Source organism: Lotus japonicus, chromosome 2 (assembly GCF_012489685.1).
Source record: "Lotus japonicus ecotype B-129 chromosome 2, LjGifu_v1.2".
Classification (NCBI taxonomy): Eukaryota; Viridiplantae; Streptophyta; class Magnoliopsida; order Fabales; family Fabaceae; genus Lotus; species Lotus japonicus.
The window spans coordinates 58788527-58811811 of NC_080042.1; the positions used below are offsets into that span (position 1 = coordinate 58788527).

Below are 23285 nucleotides of genomic sequence, written 5' to 3' on the forward strand. Positions count from 1 at the left end.
ATGGAGTAAAAATCCAAGTAGGAGATCAAGAAGTCAAAGCCTCTCCGTACAAAAAGATAAATAAAGAAGGAATAGTTGATAAAGAAGACATTGGTAAAATTCATCAGCAAATGAATTATTCAAACCTTATGTTAACTACCATGACAAAACAGTTAACAAGGATAGAATCAAAGGAAGAAAAAAGTATTCCTAAAAATCCTATTCTTTCCATTACAGGAAAAGGTTTACAAAGCCCTATTCTGAAGGTCCCTAGCTATACAAAAGAAGATCTAAGTTCTATCAAGATTTCTAAAACACAAGACTTAGAAGATATCAAAATTAAACTGCAAAAACTTACAATAAGGGATCCAATAGTAAATCTTGAAAAAGAAGATTTATCCATTAATAAGATAAAAGGAAACCAACCACATTATCCCAAGCTTAGGAATTATTACAATAGACCAACCTATCCAGATGTCCAATTTGAGGAATGAGGAGAACTTGTTCAAAATCATTTTTCAGGATCTGGAATTAATGAATGGAATCTAGATGGCATGAGTGAACAAGCTATTCTTGATTTAACAAATCAAATGGTTATGGCTGCTATGGCTTAAGTCAAAAAACAATTCTGATCGAGCAGCTGCCTTGGTCATTACTCAAGGCTTCACTGGTCAGTTAAAAGGTTGGTGGGATAACTTAATAAATGAACAAGATAGAATGGTAATCCTAACCAAGACAAAAGAAAATGGTGAGGAAGATGCCGTTTCTACATTAGTTTACACAATAATATTACACTTTGTAGGAGATCCCAATATGTTCAGAGAAAGAGCTAAAAACCAGCTCGCCAATCTCTACTGTCCAACCATGTCTGATTACCGTTGGTATAAAGACATGTTCCTTTCAAAAGTTGTATTAAGAGAAGATGGGTCCAGTGCATTCTGGAAAGAGCGCTTCATAGCTGGGCTTCCCAGATTAATGCAGGAAAAAGTCTACCAAACCATCCAAACCTTCAGTGAAAGTTCCCCTGATTTTAACTTATTAACTTTTGGACAAATTCATAATGCAATAATTCATACGGGTTTGCAAGTTTGTACCGACTTCAAACTCCAAAATAAAATGCAAAAAGAAGTTTCAATAAGCAGGCGAGAAGTAGGAAACTTCTGCCAACAATATGGAGTAGAACCCATTAGAGCTCCTACCACACAACACAAAAGAACTATCAAAAGAAAAGCAGCTCAGAGAGACTCCTCAACCAACAAGAGACCTTTTAGGAAAAGATCTAATTTTCAAAAACCAAAACAAACAAACAAAGGCTTTAATAAGAAGCCTACTAAAAGTTCTAACAATAATAAGAAAAATGTTTGTTGGAAGTGTGGAAGACCAGGTCATTATGCTAATAAATGCACAACTCAACAAAAGATTAATAATCTTAAACTTGAAGAAAATATCAAACAAAGTTTATTAAGTGTTTTAATAAATACCGAAGAACCTGAAGACTTGTCTACTTCAGAATATGAAGAAGACGACGAGGTCAATCAAATTGAATACTCTAATGAAACAGACTCTAATTTTTCTGAAAATGAAGAAGAAGAGTGTATAGGTCAAGATGGAACAAGTCCTTGTGGCTGTTCAAGTTGTCTCAGGCAAGTCAACATGCTCTCTAAAGATCAAACTCTCAGTCTAATTTCCATAATTGACAAAATGGAAGATTCGTCTCTTAGGGATGAATTCATAAGCCAATTAAATGTTTTGGTCGAAAAAACTGAAAAATTTAAAATTGAAGAGGTAGACCCAATAAGTATGAATGAGATCCTTAAAAGGTTTAAAAAACCAAGTAAGACTGTCTCAATAAAAGATCTTCAAGGTGAGATCAAAATGATTAAAGAAGAGATAACCACTCTAAAACAAAATGACATTAATTTAGAGTATAGGTTAATGGAATTAGAGGGTAAGGAGATCCTAAAAACCCAGAATTACAAAGCTAGTTCTTCTAGGGGTGAAGACCTAGACAATTCAGATAGTAATCAGCAAACATATATTAACATGCTCAATATAATTACCATACACAAGTGGGATTGTGAAATAACTTTAGTAATTCATGAAGAAAGATTTGACATTGTGGCTCTAATAGATAGCGGAGCAGATGTAAATTACATTCAAGAAGGATTGATTCCTACCCAATACTACGAAAAAACTACCGAAGGAGTTAGTAGTGCCACAGGATCAAAACTTAATATACGATATAAATTATCACAAGCAAAAATTTGTAAAAACAAAATCTGCTACACTACCTCATTTGTTCTAGCAAAAAATATATCAAACAAGGTAATATTAGGAACACCGTTCATAAGCTTATTATACCCATTTGGCGCTTCAAGAAAAGGATTAATTACAGAAGCTCTAGGACAAGAAGTTTTCTTTGAATTCTTACAGCCCCCAAGGTTAAAAGAACTAAATCTTCTACAAGATGCGTCAATTTCAAGAGTTAATCTAATTCAGCGAAAAAGAGATACTCTAATTCAACAAAAGAGAAAACATATCAAGATGTTGAATAAGGAAATTCAATATAAAAGAATTGAAGAACAGATTCAGACGCCAAATCTTCAAAAGATAATCACAAAATTTCAAGATAAAATAGAAAGGGAAATTTGTGAAATAAATCCTATGGCTTTCCATCATCGCAAGACTCACACCATTACTTTACCATATGAAGAAGGATTTAACGAGAAAAACATACCTACAAAAGCACGTCCTATTCAAATGAATCAACAATATCTAGAATATTGTAAAAAAGAGATTCAAGAATATTTAGACAAAGGTCTTGTTAGACCCTCAAAATCACCATGGAGTTGTTCAGGGTTTTATGTGCTCAACGCTTCTGAACAAGAACGTGGTGCTCCAAGGCTAGTCATCAATTATAAACCTCTTAACAAGGTATTAAGATGGATCAGGTACCCAATACCTAATAAGAGTGATTTAATCAAAAGATTACATAACTCTACTATATTCTCAAAATTTGATATGAAATCAGGATATTATCAAATTTCAGTGGCAGAAGAAGATAGATACAAAACTGCATTTGTAGTTCCTTTTGGCCATTATGAGTGGAACGTAATGCCTCAAGGTCTCAAAAATGCTCCCAGTGAATTCCAAAATATCATGAATGAAATCTTTAACCCCTATATGGAGTTTGCAATAGTTTATCTAGATGATGTCTTAATATTTTCAAAAAATATTAGTCAACACATTCAACACTTAAATAAATTCATTGAAGTTATCAAAGAAAATGGTTTAGTAGTTTCGGCCAAGAAAATGAAAATCTTTCAAACTAAAACAAGATTTCTTGGTTATGAAATTTATCAAAGCACAATAACCCCCCCTATTCAAAGATCCTTAGAATTTGCTGGAAAATTTCCAGATGAAATCAAAGATAAAAATCAGTTACAAAGATTTTTAGGTTGTGTAAATTACATAGCCGATTTCATTCCAAACATTAGGGTCGTATGTGCTCCCTTGTTCAAAAGGCTTAGAAAGGACCCTCCACAATGGGATGAAGAAATGACCATAGCCATTCAAAAGATAAAGGAGTCAGTTAAATATCTTCATTGCCTAGGAATACCAGACCCTGAAGCCTCTCTAATAGTAGAGACAGATGCCTCAGATCTAGGTTATGGAGGAATCCTTAAACAAAAATGTGTTAATTCTTCAAAAGAGCAAATTGTGAGATTTTATTCAGGAATTTGGCATCCTGCCCAACAAAAGTATTCAACTGTCAAAAAAGAGATTCTGGCAATAGTTTTATGCGTTACAAAATTTCAAGATGATCTTTTCAATAAAAAGTTTTTAATCAAAACCGATTGTAAAGCAGCCCCTTCTGTTTTACAAAAAGATGTTAAAAATCTGGTTTCAAAACATATTTTCGCCAGATGGCAATCATTACTTTCCTGCTTTGAATTTGATATTATTCATATTAAAGGAGATCAAAATTCTCTCCCAGATTTCCTAACAAGAGAATTCTTACAGGGAAACCATGAGTGAGAAACCCACTTCGAGAGATCAATATGGTCCCCCACTGGGATCGTCCCGAAAACTACCAAGCTCAATAACTGGATCATCAGCCCCAGTGGCAGTAACCCCTCTCAAAACAATTAAGCATCCTGGCCCATCAACACCAACAAAATTATCCCAAAGGCCCACTGCCTCTCAAATAGTGCAATCTCCCGCAAAATCAAAAAGCCCATTAGTCCCCTTATCCAACAAATATTCCATACTAGATTATCAAAACACCATTTCTTCAAAAACCCCAGGCAAAACAGAACAATATGAGTATCAAGAGAAACCAGAATGCCTTCCATCAATAATGATCGAAAAAGCTTGGTTTAACTGCAATCCAAGGGAAATTGCTAAACAAGTATTTCCCCCAAACTTTCATTACATGCCAGGACACCCTTCAAAAGGTAGACTCTTTTATGAGTTCATCCTAGTAGATACCGATTCAATAGAGGTCACTCATAATAAAGACAAAAATGGAGAAATCATCTACTCCAAAGTAAAGATTCTCAAGGTTCTCAATATGCAAGATTGGAAGCACCCTCTGTTCCAATCAAAACAATTCTCAAGAGAATTTACTCCAACAGGTCATAATTACTTTGATTACATGGATGCATGGTATTATTTCCTATTTCTCCGGCCATTCCAGCATTCATGGTTCTTTTGGTTCAAGAAGGGCATCCCTCTAAGATTCCCACAATGGTTCAAACTTTGGTTTCATCAGATAGGACTAGATTTTAGCATTTTTCCTGAAGAAGTTCAACCTCTGTTCAATCACTTTGTTCAAAAGACTCATTTCCAACCTGAAGAAAGGCTTTTATACTTCACTGCCTCACAAGCCATTTCATGGATCATGACTTGGGATTGGTGTTCGGTTCAGTTCTATAATGACACTAATCTCTATCAGCTTCAAAAGTCTATCAGAATCAAATGGTGGGCTAAGTTCGACGTCAGGCTAATTCAAAAGGTAAAAATTGATGAATGGGTCAAGAGTTACGGTCTTACCCAGAAAAGTCAAGACCAGTTAACTGGCACTCCCTCTACGCCTCAAATCAACCAAGAGGCCCTATTTTTACAAGAAAAATCAAAGATTATGGCTGAGCTAGCTTCAGCTACATCTCAAGAAGAGTTCAGATCAAGATTGGAGTTAGTCTCTGGAAGTCAAAAATCTGATTCACTAGAGGACGAAGCTTCTTCCAATTTGCAAAATAATTATCTTCAAGACAATGAAGATGATTGCTTCAACATGGGATTCCACTCTTTTTACTAAAGTGGAAAATATTATTGCAGAAAAGACAAGACATACTGTTCAAGATCAAAAGCAAATCATCAAGCGTGACCGACAAGGTCTATCAGCCATCCATCAAAAGAAAAAGACGACAAAATAGTTATCAATAATTTTCAAAAAAGTAGAACTCAAGTTACCCTAAAAAGTAACCAGAGTTAATGTAACCCAAGATACAGTAGTACTCTAGGTGTATAAAAGGAAGCTTACCCATGAGGGAAAGGAATCCGAAAACTCCATCCCCTTCTTTCTCCCTTGTAATATCTCCTTGTAATCCTTATTCTGAAGTTTCAATCAAAAGCTTTGTTATTGTAAGTATTTTGATCTTGTATTTTGCAAATTTCAAGTTTCTGTTTTCAAGATTCATATTTTAACTTCAAGTTTCTGTTTTCAAGATTCATATTTTAACTCTTAATTTTATTATGTTTAATTTTAATATGTTGCCAGCTCTGGAGTAATAAGTGATGTAATATGAAATTGTTTCGTACTAGAGCTTACTTAGGTATGAAAGATTCGATGACTAAACCCTAGCAGAGCACAAATATTTCTTATTAAATGGTAAAAAGCTCACTAGTACAAGGCAAGGACCTTCCTTTTATAGTGGATGAGGTCCTTGTTCACTTTATTTCTTTATTTGGGCCTTACAACCAAGGCCCAAATCCCTATATGAATAGGACAAACCCAAAAGAATCTTACAGAAGGCACTAGAAACAGCTCTGCCAGGGTTTTAAGAAAAAGCTAGCGCTGTCACTCCCCTTGGGGGCTCCTCCCCCTTGGGGGGTTCCCTCCTCCATTAGGGAGGTTTTCTCCTGCTTTCTAGGTGTTTTGCTCCCACAAATGGTGGGTTTCTACCACATTAGGTGGTTATTTACCCAAATAAGTGGGTTTTGTTGTTTTTTTTTTTCCTGCTATTTTCCCCTTTTCTTCCAGCTTCCAACTCCCTCCACTCCGTCTTCCACCTCCATGTCCGGCCACCGCGCTTCCTTTCCCTTCCATAGCGGGATCTCCAGCGATTGTGCCAGTGAGCCTCAACTGAGCCTTGTTCCCCCTTGTCCAGATCTCCACGCACCTTCTCCCCACTAGCTCTCACATCTTCCATGAACATGTTCATCCTCCGCTGCTTCCGATCACCTGCAAACACCGCCGCTGCCGCTGCTACTGGTCCAACCGCTGCGCCACCCGTTTCCGCCACTGCCCCCACCTCGGTCGCCTCCTTATCTTGCCGCTTCCACCGTCCTTGCAGCCTTTGTTGCTGTTTTGCTTGGGATCTGCAGAAGCTTCTCCCTTCTCTTTGTTGTCAGATCTGCTGAATGACCCCCGTTTGTGCAGCTGAAGCCTGCACTACTTGCAACACCGGCAGAGCCGGTTGTGTTGTTGTTTTGGGAGCACCGATCAAACAAGATATATTTTAACTGCTTAGAAGTTATTTAACTTTCTGTTAATTTGGGTTTTGAGAGGTTTCTGTCTGGCCTTTTAGGGTTTTACTTCATGATTTATGCTGATTGAGTCAGCTGAGTGTGCATGTTTGAGCTTCATTTTCTTATGTTTTAGTGCATTGCTGTAGCACTCCCTGAGATTTAGTCTCACATGTTGTAAGTGTCGTTTGGCAACCCTTTGGGGCTTTAATTCCAAGTATCATTGACCAAAAAAAAAAAGAATCTTACAGCTGGCTGGTAGGGCCATACATAAGTCAATCATTTATTCTTCCTTCCATTCCCGCCTGACGTCCACTAGCCTTGAATCTTGCCGTAGCCTGTCAACGTTCAGGGCGGTCATTAGGTTCTGTAATGCCCGCCCGGTCCAAAAATGCAGAGAGAGGTAAGAATAAAAATAAGTGAAAATGATATGCGAGAGAAAGTGAAGTGTGAATGTATTATTACTTTTTTTGGGTATCACTAGGTCAAAATTGCCCAGTTTAGGAAATAGGGGGACTAAAATTGCAAGAAAAAAGTAAGGGAACTAAAATCCCTAAATCATAAAACTAGGGGAACCAAAAGTGCAATTAAGCCTGGTATTTTTTAGAGTCAATGGTTGGACCATAGTCACGACTTTGAAGATAGCTCCTAATAAAAGGAAACAGGGTAATGTGATATTTGAAACACAAAATGTTGCAAATTCAATTGCAAATTGTCACCATATTCAGGGGCAGAGCCACCGGCGTGGCTCACCGGTGCTCCGGGCCCCCGAATCTTTTTGATATTCACACTGATACTAGGTAGCATAGATTATATGACAATCAATGGCCTAACACTCTGCACATGAATGGATTCTCTCTTGGTCTTAGGTTCGAATCCTTCTTGCACCATTTATTTTCATTTTTAGACCAAAAAGACTATAAAAACAAATAAATGCAGGGAATGGGAATCGAACCTCCTACTCCTAGATAAAAACGGATATGCATGTTTACCACTATACTAGAAGAACTTTATCCACAAACAATTTTATATATTTATAAATAACCTAATATCATAATTGATATCATTTATATCAATTGATTCACACATAAATATTTTTTGTTTGATAAAATTATGTTTGATATAATGAAGTTTTATAAAATAAAAGATAAAAGATTAAATGTGTATACAAATTATACGTAAAAGTAAATTTAAAAATAAACATCGTTTAGATAAAAGAAAATAAAATTAATTTTTTGTTTGATATTTAGCCACCTCAGTGTCAAAATCCTGGTTCCGCCCCTGACCATATTATCATAGTCGCATGTGAGTTAAGCTATACATTTTATTTAATTTGCAGTCTTGAGAGAAACAATGTTAACCATGCGTGGAAACTTAAAATCACAGAGTTCCTCGAGCTATGACCATTATATCAACATCGTCATCCTACACAACCAGTTCAATTTCAAATAAGAATCAAAATTATACATTCCGTCCCGTTTAATTCCATTTACTAATTTTTGCATATTAAACATTACCTTTGTTATTTAAAAGAGATCAATAATATTATCTTCACACCTCTCTTTGAGGTGGAGAGAGGTGAAATGAAGAGAGAGATAGGAAGAAAAGAAAAAGTAAGAGAGAGAAAGTATTAGATGTGATAGATGATAAGAGGAGAGAGATAGAAATAAAAGGAGGTGGAAATGAAGTGTTTCAAAAATGAGGTGTGTATATATCATTACTCAAAAGAGATCAGTAGACACTTCTTCAAGAGTAGAGACTAAGCGCATATTAGCTTTTTGGCTTAAAGAAGTTTTTGTCCCTAACCTTTACTAAATGCTTGGTTTTCGTCCCTCGCCGGAGCAAATGTGAGTTTTAGTCCCTAACCTTTGCCACAAGATTTGGTTTTGGCCCCTCCGGAGTTCTGGATCAACGCCAGAGCTCCGGTGGCTCATGTGGCAATGCCACATGGATTAATGAGGCCAGGTGTTATTTTTTTATATTTTTTAAAAAAATAAGAAAATTAACTCAGTAATTAAAAATCTTTAACTCACTAATTAAATTAAATTGATCTCAAATTTTTGTTCATCTTCATCATCTTCATGAATCAATACCCAGAACTTCTAACTAATACCAAACCCAGAAGAGAAAACTTAATAACGGAACGTCCCATGTTAAATTTAAAAGCTAGTATCCATCATAAAATCCTTAATGGAACCTAGCAAATCCCCAGTCAAACCCAACACCAAACCTAGAAAGCTGATAAGAAAACCCATAAATTCATGGAACCTCCTCCCCCCACTCCTTCACGCCCAGCAACCTGCAATCCACAATTAAAAATTGAAACTTTAAAAGAGAAAAAAGACAGATCTGTTAACCCAATTTCAAATGCCACTTCAAGAATCACTCGCAGCCATTAACCCAACCTTGAAGCAAGCCGAGTTTCAAGCAGAAGCTGAGTTGATTCGGCGTGTTCCCTGCTGAAAAGCTCCACAACTCCACGATTTCAAGGCAGAAACCATGCAATCGATTAATCGCTAATGAGATAATTACGGTAATGAGATAATTTAGAATTATCTCATCACTGTCCAGCTGCTGTCATTTATGCAGTGAGATAATTATGGGATTGTTATAGCTGTACAATTGCTGTCAAATCTGGTCAGAGGTTCTTGTATTATTGTACATCTAATTTAGGAATGTATTAGGCTGTAATTTGCATAATCATAGGGATTTGATAGGAGTCTATTAGGAGTAACAGTTGACTCATCTTCTGTATATATTTGGTACGAATATCAATGAAAGGGGGGGTTGTGTTCTCTCAAAATTCTTTATGGCATCAGAGCAAGAAAACTCAGGGCCTGAAAAAGAAGATCCAAAGGCGGCAGGAAGTGTCAAACAACCTGTCGACCAAGGGAAGAGAATTCCCTCACCATATGATCTCAACGCCAGTGATAATCCTGGAAACATAATCACCCAGGTGAAGCTTCGTGGAGAAAACTATGACGAATGGGCACGTTCGATGAGAACTTCGTTGCGTGCTCGAAGAAAATGGGGATTTGTAGATGGAACAATAGAGCAACCAGAGGAAGGATCAATAGATCTGGAGGACTAGTGGACAGTTCAGTCCATGTTGGTATCGTGGATCCTGAACACCGTAGAACCAAGCTTGCGTTCTACAATGACTTATAGCGAACATGCTAAGGATCTCTGGGAAGACATCAAGGAACGATTCTCAGTCATCAATGGTCCAAGAATACAGCAGCTGAAATCTGATTTGGCAAGTTGTAAGCAAGAAGGAATGTCAATGGTAGCCTATTATGGAAAACTGAAGATGCTGTGGGACGAGTTAGCCAACTATGACCAGATTCTGATTTGTACATGCAAAGGATGCAAGTGCAATATCAAATCTAAGTTGGAGAAACGCAGGGAGGATGAAAAGGTGCATCAGTTTCTCATGGGTTTGGATGATGCAACTTATGGAACTGTGCGTTCCAATCTCTTGGCGGCAGATCCATTGCCTTCTCTGAATAGGGTATATTCAGTTCTGATAGAAGAAGAAAGGGTGAGAACAATCACTCGGGCCAAGGAAGAAAGAGGAGAGGTCGTGGGACTGGCTGTTCAATCTAGCAACAGAGGAAAAGGACGTGGAGAGACAAAGGACAAGAATGTGACTTGCAAAGTTTGCAACAGAACAGGTCATGAAGCTGCAAACTGTTTCCAGTTGATTGGATATCCTGAATGGTGGGGAGACAGACCAAAAAATGGAGGAAAAGGTGATGCGCGAGCCAAGACAGATCAACGGATGGGACTAGGACGCGGTAGAGGAGGAGCAGTTCGTGCTAATGCTGCAGTAACTAGTGCAGCAGGGAGTGCAAGTGCATCCTTCACAGAGGCAGATAAAGTTGGGATTACTGGATTGACCACTGAACAATGGCAGACATTGGTAGAATTGTTGAATTCTCAAAAGGCAAACACCGGTGAGAAGATGACAGGTAAGCATTATATCAACCCATGGATAATTGACACTGGAGCATCTAACCATATGACAGGGGATTTGAAGAGCATGTGTGAGTTACATGACATTCAAGATTGCCCCGTAGGACTTCCCGACGGAAAGCACACTGTTGCAACCAGAGAAGGAACCGCGGTGCTGGATGGGGGTTTAAAACTCTCAAATGTTCTCTATGCTCCCAAGCTGAATTGCAATTTGATATCAGTATCGCAATTAGTGGACGACACAGATTGTAACTTGTTGATTACTAAAAAATTGTGTGTTATGCAGGACCGCATTTCGAGGATGCTGATTGGTGCGGGTGAACGAAGGAATGGGCTTTATTACTTTCGTGGAATTCAAGGAGTGAAGGCCTTCAAGACTAATGGGGTGAACCACGCAGAACTGTGGCATAGACGTTTGGGACATCCATCTTGGAAAATCATGCAACTAGTTCCTAGTGTCAGTAAAATTAAGAATTGTGAGCTGTCAAATAAGGCTTGTGATTTATGTCTTAGAGCCAAACAAACTAGACAGAAGTTTCCATTGAGTGATCACAGAGCCACAGGAGCTTTTGAATTAATCCATTGTGATTTGTGGGGACCATATAGAACACCTTCTTCATGTGGTGCCTTTTATTTCTTAACAATAGTGGATGATTTCTCACGCGCTGTTTGGATTTATTTACTTGTTGATAAAAGGGAAGTTCCACAAACACTACTAAATTTTTTTGCTTTGGTAGAGAGGCAATATAACACACATGTCAAGACATTTAGAAGTGACAATGGAACAGAATTCATTTGCATGAAGAAATATTTTCTCGATCATGGAATTATTTTTCAAACATCCTGCACGGGCACACCCCAACAAAATGGGAGGGTTGAAAGAAAACATCGCCATATTTTGAATGTGGCACGAGCACTGCGTTTTCAAAGTAATCTTCCTATTGATTTTTGGGGTGAGTGTGTATTGACTGCAGGTTATGTGATCAACCGGACACCATCTGTTATGTTAGAAGGAAAAACTCCGTATGAAGTGTTGCACAAACAAGCACCTCAATTGGAACACTTGAGGGTGTTTGGATCATTGTGCTATGCTCATAACCAAGGAAGGAAAGGAGATAAATTTGCTAGCAGGAGTAGAAAGTGTTTGTTTGTTGGATACCCATATGGTAAGAAGGGTTGGAAATTGTTTGATTTGGAAACCAAGGAATTTTTTGTTTCACGAGATGTTGAGTTTTGTGAGTCAGAATATCCTTTTGAAAATGATGGTCCTACACAAGAGAAACCATCGCACAATGAGGCACTGGTTGAGGATCTTGAGGACTGTGTAGATGTTTTGGACAGCACCTTAGACATTGAACCAAATGTGGAAGTCAGGGGGGGGGGGTGAAATTGATGCAAACACAACAGATCCAAGTGATGGATGCAATGGAACCTCTCACGCGGCAGTAGATGTTGTGCCCAATCAGTCTTGTTCGTTGGGGCGAGGACATAGAATAAAAATGCCTTCCACACGGCTGCGTGACTATGTAACTAACACCATCCAGAAGTTGAGCCCATTCTCAAGTTCATACTCTCCAACACATCCCTCAGGTGCGCCTTATTCTATAACACACTATGTAAATTGTAACAGATTCAATTTTGCACATCGTGCCTTTCTTGCAGCAATCACGCAAGATCAAGAGCCCAATACCTATGCTGAAGCTGTAAAAGATAGTCGATGGAGAGAAGCCATGCGTAGTGAAATCCAAGCTCTCGAAACCAATGGGACTTGGACAGTGACATCCTTACCCATAGGAAAGAAAGCACTTGGTTGCAAGTGGGTCTATAAGATAAAGCACAAATCAGATGGAACAGTGGAGAGATTTAAAGCTCGGCTAGTGATTCTTGGAAATCATCAGGTCGAAGGAATAGACTACACAGATACCTTCGCTCCTGTTGCAAAAATGGTGACAGTTCGGACAGTATTAGCTGTTGCAGCAGCAAAAAATTGGGAGCTTCACCAAATGGATGTACACAATGCATTTCTACATGGGGAGCTTCAGGAAGAGGTGTTCATGAGAATGCCACCGGGTTTTGCTGTCCAGCAATCTGATAAGGTGTGCAAACTGAGAAAATCCTTATATGGATTGAAACAAGCTCCGCGGTGTTGGTTCTCTAAACTGTCCACTGCCCTCAAGAGCTACGGATTCACACAATCCCTCTACGACTACTCCTTGTTCGTGTTGCAAAAATCTGAACTGCAGCTTGTGGTTCTAGTATATGTGGATGACCTTATTATCTCTGGGAACAATCATGAAGCCATCACTCAATTTAAGAGCTATTTGAACACCTGCTTTCATATGAAGGATTTGGGAATTCTCAAGTACTTTCTCGGCGTTGAGGTAGCTCGTTCCTCAACTGGTATATTTTTGTGCCAACGGAAATATGCATTGGATATAATTGCTGAAACTGGACTCCTTGGAGCAAAACCAGCAAGCACACCTTTGGAACAGAATCATCGCTTGGGTCTTGCTACTGGTGGTTTCATTACCAACCCCGACCAGTATCGACGATTGGTAGGAAGACTTATCTATCTGTGTTTTACACGGCCAGAACTGTCATATTGTGTGCACATTCTCTCTCAGTTTATGCAGAAGCCACGAGAAGAGCATTGGGAGGCAGCATTGCGAGTAGTTCGCTTCCTGAAAGGGAGTCCCGGGCAGGGAATCCTTTTGCAAAAAGATAGTGATTTAAAGTTGTATGGTTGGTGCGACTCAGATTGGGCTGGCTGTCCCTTAACGCGAAGGTCTCTCACTGGATGGTTTGTGCTTTTGGGGCAGTCACCAATTTCTTGGAAGACTAAGAAGCAACATACTGTGCCTCGCTCATCAGCTGAAGCTGAGTACCGTTCCATGGCAACCGCTACTTGCGAGCTGAAGTGGCTTCTGGGCATTTTGTCTTGTCTTGGTGTTGATCATCCTCAACCCATACAGATCTATTGTGATAGCCAAGCGGCTCTTCATATTGCCAAGAACCCAGTTTTTCATGAACGCACGAAGCACATTGAAGTTGATTGTCACTTCGTGCGAGATGAGATTGCTAAAGGGGTCATCCAACCAACTCATGTCTCCACTCATACACAATTGGCTGACATATTTACAAAGGCACTTGGAAGATCACAATTTACCTCTTTTATGGCCAAGTTGGGCATTCATAATCTGCATGCGCCAACTTGAGGGGGGGTAATGAGATAATTACGGTAATGAGATAATTTAGAATTATCTCATCACTGTCCAGCTGCTGTCATTTATGCAGTGAGATAATTATGGGATTGTTATAGCTGTACAATTGCTGTCAAATCTGGTCAGAGGTTCTTGTATTATTGTACATCTAATTTAGGAATGTATTAGGCTGTAATTTGCATAATCATAGGGATTTGATAGGAGTCTATTAGGAGTAACAGTTGACTCATCTTCTGTATATATTTGGTACGAATATCAATGAAAGGGGGGGGTTGTGTTCTCTCAAAATTCATTAATCGCTAATCCGAACTCCCAGTCGGGGTATTACCCAGAGCCAAACGGGTTAGGATCTCCGACGCGGCGTCGTATTTCCCCTCGGCGATTGCAGATGCGGCTTCCATCAGCGTCTGTGGGATTAATTGTTCCACCATTCCATTAGAAGTGTATAATACCAGGTTGTAATTTACATTCAGATTGGGATTAATTGTTCCTTGCGTTATTCAAAATTGATATTAGTTGTTAATTTGGGAATGGTGGTATGATTGAGGTGAATGAGAATTTGATGAATTTGTTGTTTACAGTACATAGGTTGAAGGTGCATGATAGGGATAGAATTAGGGAGAGAGGGAAGAACAGAGGGAATAGAGAATAGAGAGGGAAACAAGGGAAAATGAGTATCATTATCATTAACAACATACCAATTACATAGTGTATACACCTTATATAGCTAACTAGACTCCTAACCCAAATGCATGTGTAACAGTGGAGGATCTGTGTATAAGGAAGGGAATAATCTATTGCAGAAGAATTTAATTAGGATTTTTTAAGGGTTTTTTTTGTGAATGGGAAGAAGGGTTTAAGAGTTTTAATTATGCGGTTTAAAAAAAAAATCCATGTGGCCTCATAAACCCCACGTGGCCATGCCACATGAGCCACCGGAGCTCCGGCGTTGACCCAGAGCTTCGGAGGGACCAAAACCAAATCTTGTGGTAAAGGTTAGGGACTAAAACCCACAATTACTCTGACGAGGGACGAAAACCAAGCATTTTGTAAAGGTTAGGGACCAAAAACTTATTTAAGCCTAGCTTTTTTGAAGCTAGTCACATGACTCAGGTTGATTTTTCCTAAGATTATGATTGAAGACAATTTTGTAATACAACCAGATAGTTTACCAGGCATTTTCTAATCTGTTAACGTTTTTTTACAGGGGAATCATGCATGAGGCAGGTTATGATATTGGGAATTTAGATGTTAGATTGATACTTTAGAGGCCAAAACTATAAGCCCACATAAAGATGCTATCAATATCAAGGCCAACTTATAAGGTTGAGCGATGCTGGTGAAAATCATCTGTAAGATCAAGATTTGGTCATGTGGTACAACTCTATGTTTTGATGATAACAAGTATTTATTTGTGGATGAACAACTATGATACTCTAATGTTTGTCTTGAGTGTTTTGACAAACAGGTTCTGATTCTGACACCAGAAGATATATTCGTCAGAAGTTCTGAAGATCAGAAGATCTAAAGATCAGAGGATCTGAGGATCAGAGGATCTGAAGATCAGAAGATCAGAAGATCAGAGGATCAGAAGATCAGAGGATCAGAAGATCTGAGGATCAGAAGATCTGAAGACCAGAGGCTCTGAAGGTCCAGAAGCTCTGAAGGTCCAGAAGCAGAAGTTACGAAGGTCAGAGGATCCAAGCATCCCTCTGACTCTGATCACCAAGCTTCACAAGTTCCAACACGAAGTATTCCTCTGATCAGAAGTCATTGGTTAAAGGCAAATGTCTCTATCAAGAAGTACAAGAGCAGTGTACTATTCTGAAAAGCCTACCTACCAAGGTTCAGCCACAGCAGGTTCTGGAAGTTCCAGAAATGCCCTCCAACGGTCATATTCTCTCAACAGAAATATCCTTTGCACCTTGGACTATAAAAGGCTGAAGAAAAAGAAGAAAGCTAAGAGAGAGAGATCAAGAGCTGCAATACAAGAAAAGATTCAAGCTTCTACTTTCTTCATCTGTTCTTATTTAGTTTACACTCAGCTTATTTAGAAGCAAACCTTTGTAAACACCAACCTCAAACAGTTGTTTGATTTTCCTTAAGGGACCGGGTAGGTTAGTATCCTTAAGAAGACTAAGAGAGTGAATCTTAGTGGTGATTCCTTTAGGAGATCAAGGTTGATCGGATCCTAGAGAAGACTAAGAGAGTGAATCTTAGTGGTGATTCCTTTAGGAGATCAAGGTTGATCGGATCCTAGAGAAGACTAAGAGAGTGAATCTTAGTGTGAGCTAAGTCAGTGTATTGTTAGTCACTTGTAGGTTTCAAGTGCAGTTGTAACAATTATCTGATTAGTGGATTGCCTTCATTCTAAGAAGGAAGAAATCACCTTAACGGGTGGACTGGATTAGCTTGAGGGATTTATCAAGTGAACCAGGATAAAATACTTGTGTGCTTCTCTCTTCTCTCTATCTTTATCCGCTGCACCATCTATCGTAGAGAAACCGAAAAGATTTACTTTAAATCTTAAGGGGAAAGTTTTTATATTGAAAACGCTATTCAACCCCCCCTTCTAGTCGTTTTTCACACCTTCAATTGGTATCAGAGCTCAAGTTCTGATTACCACACTTAACAGTGTTCAGTAGATCCGGGCCAGTGTGAAAAACTCATGGATTCCACCACTACTACAAGCAAATATCAATACAGTGCAAGACCACCTATCTTTGATGGTCAGAGATTTGATTTCTGGAAAGACAGAATCAAAAGCTTCTTTCTTGGCTTTGATCCTGATCTTTGGGATTTTGTTGTTGATGGCTACACCCCTCCTGTTGATGTACATGGTGTAAAGATCCCAAGGAAGAAGATGAGTGAAGATCAAAAGAAGGAATTCAGAGATCATCACCGATCAAGAGCTATTCTGCAAAGTGCCATTTCATATGAAGAATATGAGAAAATTACTGATCGTGATTCCGCCAAGGGCATCTTTGAATCCTTGAAGATGTCTCATGAAGGAAACAAGAAAGTGAAAGAATCAAAGGCACTGTCTTTGATCCAGAAATATGAATCCTTCCAAATGGAACCTGACGAATCCATTGAGGATATGTTTTCCAGATTCCAGTTGATTATTGCTGGAATAAGACCCCTCAGCAATAGCTACACCACTGTGGATCATGTCATGAGGATCCTTAGAGGTCTTCCTGAAAGCTGGATGCCTTTGATAACTTCCTTGGAGCTAACTAGAGATGTTGAGCAGATGAGTTTGGAAGAACTCATAAGCATACTGAAGTGTCATGAACTAAAGCGTGCTGAACATCAGGATCAGAAGAAGAAGTCTATAGCCATGAAATCCAAATCTGAAAAGGCTAAGGCTCTCCAAGCAGAAGGAGAAGAATCTGAAGAAGCCTCTGAAGATTCTGATGAAGATGAGCTGACTCTGACATCCAGAAAGCTCAACTGCATCTGGAAGCACAGGCAGAGCAAATACAAAGGTTCATCAAAGGACAAAAGGCCAAAGAAGCACTTCAAGACCAAGAAGAGTCTGATGGTGACTTTTGATGAATCAGAGTCAGAGGATGTTGACTCTGATGGTGAAGTTCAAGGACTCATGGCTATTATCAAAGACAAAGGAGCAGAGTCAAAGGATGTTGTTGACTCTGACTCAGCATCAGAAGGAGATCCTACCTCAGACGATGAAAATGAGGTATTCGCTTCTTTCTCTACCTCTGAACTGAAACATGCATTGTCTGATATCATGGATAAGTATAACTCCTTATTGTCTAAGCATAAGAAGCTGAAAAAGGACTCATCTGCTGTTTCCAAGACTCCTTCCGAACATGAGAAAATTAATTCTGATTTGAAAAATGATAATCATGCCTTGATCAATTCTAACTCTGTGCTTAAGAACCAGATTGCTAAGTTAGAAGAAATTGTTGCCTGTGATGCCTCTGATTGTAGAAATGAATCTAAGTATGAAAAATCTTTTCAAAGATTCCTGGCTAAAAGCGTAGACAGAAGCTTAATGGCTTCAATGATCTATGGCGTAAGCAGAAATGGAATATATGACATTGGTCATTCTAAACCTTCTGAAGTTGCTCCATCATCTCTTAAGAAAGGAACTTTCTCAATGTCAAAATATCATGCTCAAATTCCTTTATATTATCCTGTTGAATGACCCAAAGTTGTCAGAACTTCTGGGCTAACTAACAAGAAAGGACCCAGAAAGTGGGTACCTAGGGATAAGATTATATATGTTGCAGATATCTTCAATAGGTCCATCGAAACTCCAACCATGGAATCTGGACAGTGGATGCAGGCAACACATGACGGGAGAAAGGCATATGTCCCAAGATCCAAAACTTGAACCTGAAGGTGAAGTTGATCTTGGAGGCATCAGTAGAGTAAGATTTGGTCAAGTCAAAGCTAGCTGAAAAAGCTTGCAGAGATGAGCATGACCATTTCAGAAAGAAACAAAGACTCAGAACTTGTCGAACCAGAAGCAACAACATCAGAAGATGCTACTACAACTTCTGACTTGCGTCATCAGAAGAAGAGTAGGTTCCTAGCTTCTCATTCTGAAGTATCTGAAGATGAAATTTTGTCCAGAACGGAGATGTCACCAGAACCACACTTCTGCTCTCATCAGAAGATATGCTAATCAGAAGCCAAGTATCCCTTGGTATTCCTTCTGAGGGGGAGTATTTCGTCTTATGCTCTTACTATTTTTTTCCCACCTTCATTCTTTTTGCTTATGACAAAAAGGGGGAGAACTGATAGTATCTTGACAACTCCTATATTATTTAGCTCAGAATCTAGATATTACTTACGTTGATATTAAGTATTAGATTCAGGGGGAGCTTAGCTCAGAATCAAGCACGAGTCTTGGATTCAGAAGGAGCAAGAAAAACTATACACATCAGGATAAGTTTTAACTCTGATACCTTATACTCTTAGTGTATTCAGTTTATTTGTTTAGAGTTGTTCATCAAAATACATGGTTTTGTCATCATCAAAAAGGGGGAGATTGTAAGATCAAGATTTGGTCATGTGGTACAACTCTATGTTTTGATGATAACAAGTATTTATTTGTGGATGAACAACTATGATACTCTAATGTTTGTCTTGAGTGTTTTGACAAACAGGTTCTGATTCTGACACCAGAAGATATATTCGTCAGAAGTTCTGAAGATCAGAAGATCTAAAGATCAGAGGATCTGAGGATCAGAGGATCTGAAGATCAGAAGATCTGAAGATCAGAGGATCTGAGGATCAGAGGATCAGAAGATCAGAGGATCAGAAGATCTGAGGATCAGAAGATCTGAAGACCAGAGGCTCTGAAGGTCCAGAAGCTCTGAAGGTCCAGAAGCTCTGAAGGTCCAGAAGCAGAAGTTACGAAGGTCAGAGGATCCAAGCATCCCTCTGACTCTGATCACCAAGCTTCACAAGTTCCAACACGAAGTATTCCTCTGATCAGAAGTCATTGGTTAAAGGCAAATGTCTCTATCAAGAAGTACAAGAGCAGTGTACTATTCTGAAAAGCCTACCTACCAAGGTTCAGCCACAGCAGGTTCTGGAAGTTCCAGAAATGCCCTCCAACGGTCATATTCTCTCAACAGAAATATCCTTTGCACCTTGGACTATAAAAGGCTGAAGAAAAAGAAGAAAGCTAAGAGAGAGAGATCAAGAGCTGCAATACAAGAAAAGATTCAAGCTTCTACTTTCTTCATCTGTTCTTATTTAGTTTACACTCAGCTTATTTAGAAGCAAACCTTTGTAAACACCAACCTCAAACAGTTGTTTGATTTTCCTTAAGGGACCGGGTAGGTCAGTATCCTTAAGAAGACTAAGAGAGTGAATCTTAGTGGTGATTCCTTTAGGAGATCAAGGTTGATCGGATCCTAGAGAAGACTAAGAGAGTGAATCTTAGTGGTGATTCCTTTAGGAGATCAAGGTTGATCGGATCCTAGAGAAGACTAAGAGAGTGAATCTTAGTGTGAGCTAAGTCAGTGTATTGTTAGTCACTTGTAGGTTTCAAGTGCAGTTGTAACAATTATCTGATTAGTGGATTGCCTTCATTCTAAGAAGGAAGAAATCACCTTAACGGGTGGACTGGATTAGCTTGAGGGATTTATCAAGTGAACCAGGATAAAATACTTGTGTGCTTCTCTCTTCTCTCTATCTTTATCCGCTGCACCATCTATCGTAGAAAAACCGAAAAGATTTACTTTAAATCTTAAGGGGAAAGTTTTTATATTGAAAACGCTATTCAACCCCCCCCTTCTAGTCGTTTTTCACACCTTCATCATCCTCCACTAAATGGGTTTGGCAAGTGCATATGTTGGACACTAAGCTTTGCTTATCCTCCTGGTCAATATTACATTGGCACCCAACTGCAGGAATCCTTTATCCAATCTTCAAGGCAAAACTTCTCTCAATTACTCAATTGGTAGCGTAACTGCATAAGGTTAAGTGATCTGATGCTTAATTGAGGCATTTCTGCATGCAAGTTTGATGTGAAGATCACAGCAAACAACCCAAACAAGAATGGCATATACTATGAGCAAGAGCGGGAAGGTTGGGTGTGTGGTATTCCAATTCTGAGCTTTGTGAAAAGGGTCACTACCTCAGTACTACCAAGGTCATCAGAACAAAATAGTGCACAATGTATTCTGGACTCGCCAAGTGCAGTCTGGAAGGATATTAATGACGGCACTGCAGATTCAGACTTAAACCTTAACTTTTTTTCAATCAATAGTTATAATTCCACTCTTTATCCCCTATAGCATCCCTCCTTTAAAAGAGCCAAATTCAATTACTTAATATGGACTCTATCATCATAATTATTATAAATATTTAATAAATGCTTAAGAATCATCTTGCACAAGGATCCTGGTACCTAATCAGAAACATGCAGTTATTCTTCTAGGGATAATGTCCATCTTCCACAAATTGTTATTCCATCTCCATTCAACTAAGAAGACACTCAAGAATCACCAAGCTTGGATTTGCTTATCTCTTTATGCAATTCTTTTATGACATGCAAACCCATTTAATTGAACATAGATTTTATTACCTGACTTTGTTGAGTGTGATTGCCTCCAGACTTGTTGCCATGAATGTATATAACTAATCTCCAGTTAAGGCCCGTGGTCAATGTTCAATAGGTGAAAAGGACATCCCTGTCTGTGAAACTGCTCTGGCAAATGCCATATTTGCAGTTATAGTTGGAGCATGCCATTGGTCACCGGTGCCAAAGACAACCTTGTTTTTCAATGCCAGCTTCCTAGTTGTTGGGAGGCTGTTTATGCTGATTTTTGGTAAACAAACCAGAGAATCCAAGCATCAATCTAAAATATGATGTGAAGTGTAACATTCAAGATTAGGGGAAACAATCACTACTTGGAAACAATCACTACTTTCCTTAAACTGATCATTTAACAAACTAACAATGCTAAAAAATTCACTTGTACGAGTTTCTTTTGCAGATACACCTATGTAGTTCAAAACGATAGAATAGATCATTAAACTCACCTGATGCAATTTATTAACTTGTCAGCTCTCAGTTTCTCATTGGGCCATCCACACATCAGTACTAGCTCCTAAAATTCTGTAAGAACAATCTCACAGATTATGCCATTCTTCCCGCATAGTATTCTACCAAATTCCTCATGGATTGGGTTTTGAAGGTCAGACATTTCTGATAAGTATTTTAACCTTTAATTAGGAAGGTCTATGTTAGGAGGAGAAGCGAAGTTGCAGGAGATAATAATCTGTAACAAACAGCTAGATGTTTGATTTTTGTGTGTGATTAGGCTTGTTTGAGAGAGAATTTACACTTACCTACTATGAAGGTTCGCATAAGATCAAAATTTGACATCCAATTGATCACAACAACTTAAAGTTACATTTAATCATCAGTAAAGAACAAGTCCAACTATCAAATTAAGACTAGTTAAAAGGAAGAAATGAATAAATTACTTGCAGCTACCAATTCTAGTTTGTTATCATTTATATGAAAGTTTACAAGTTGCGGAACACCTCTTGCATGAGGATAATTGCTTAAAATTCTTATTCCTTACCTGTCGATTTATTTTAGAACGACAACATATTGCCATCCTCTCTAAAGATCTTCCATTCTGCATAATAAATCTTGCAAATCGAAACTCACCTTTGGTGCCTGTATAGTCATTTAGATAGCATCTTTTAAGGCATAATAGAGTGCATTGAGGAACAGATGGTGGGTATTGCCAATCTCCTACTTCTTCAGATCCATCACGCTTACAGCCAAGCAAATGTCGCTGTCAATAAATAAAGACTTAAATAAGTTTTTGGTCCTTACCCTTTACAATATGCTTGGTTTTTGTCCCTCGCTGGAGCAAAGGTGAGCTTTAGTCCCTAACATTTGTCAAAAGGTTTGGTTTTGGTCCCTTCGGAGCTCTGGGTCAACGCCGGAGCTTCGGTGACCGTGTGGCATGACCACGTGGGATTAATGAGGCAAGGTGTTAATTAATTTAAAAAAAAATTGGCTTAGAAAAACCCATTTAACCTAATTTCAAAAAAAAATCCATTTAACCTAACCCATTTATTCTCTCACCTAATTAACACCTAGCCTTCTCTTTTCTCAACCATTCAATCTCCAGATTAACCTTCTCTTTTCACGTTCAAAAAAAATCTTCTCTTTTCTCAATCTCCAAACAGCCACCACCACCACAGATCCACTCTCCTCTTCCCTGACCTTCCAGCCGATGGTTCCGATGTGCCGATGGTTCCCACCGGCGAACCTTCGAGCAGCGCCGACCCTTCTTCCAAAAATCCCAAACGCTTCGAGATGAAGAAGAGGAACGTCGTTGCTCTCTGGGCTTGGGGTGATTCATGAGTCCCTCTCTCTTCTTCCCTTCCCAATCCCAAACCCTAAATGCAAGAACTAAAGGCTTCAATTGCTCCGTTTATGAGTAGGTTGCAGAACCAAGATATTGCCTGGCAAACCTTTAATCTTCTGCATAATTGGACTGTTGATGTGGTGCGTTCTATCCCTGTGGTGGTGGTCCACTACTAAAAAAAAGCAATTTAGCGAGGGACAAAATCCGTAGCTAAAGAAGGAAAATTCCGTCGCTAAATATTTAGCAACGAAATTTGCGACGGAACACCGTCCGCCGTGCAAACTGGCGTCGATAAATATTTAACGAGGGATTTTCAAATCCGTCGCTATCAGCGACGGAAATATGCCGTCACTAATTTATATATTTCCGTCGCTAAATTGTTTGCTGGATTATCCCATGAATCCGTCGCTAATTCCGACGGGACAGTCCGTCGCTATTTACGGCGGAACATAACAATCCGTCGCTATTTGCGATGGAACACTCC

At 38.9% G+C, this 23285-nt stretch overlaps 1 long non-coding RNA gene across 3 annotated transcripts; it reads right to left on the reverse strand.

Moving 5' to 3' along the window:
• Window positions 1–20190: 20190 nt before the first annotated feature.
• Window positions 20191–22665, reverse strand: LOC130738551 (uncharacterized). 3 transcript variants are annotated; one of them, XR_009019446.1, is made up of 3 exons: window positions 22090–22665; window positions 21453–21635; window positions 20191–21268 (listed from the first exon to the last, which is right to left on the reverse strand). It is a non-coding gene; the product is annotated as an uncharacterized LOC130738551 (long non-coding RNA). The 3 variants fall into 3 exon arrangements; XR_009019445.1 differs by having other exon boundaries at window positions 21453–21618; window positions 22001–22660; XR_009019444.1 differs by having other exon boundaries at window positions 22001–22660.
• Window positions 22666–23285: the final 620 nt, after the last annotated feature.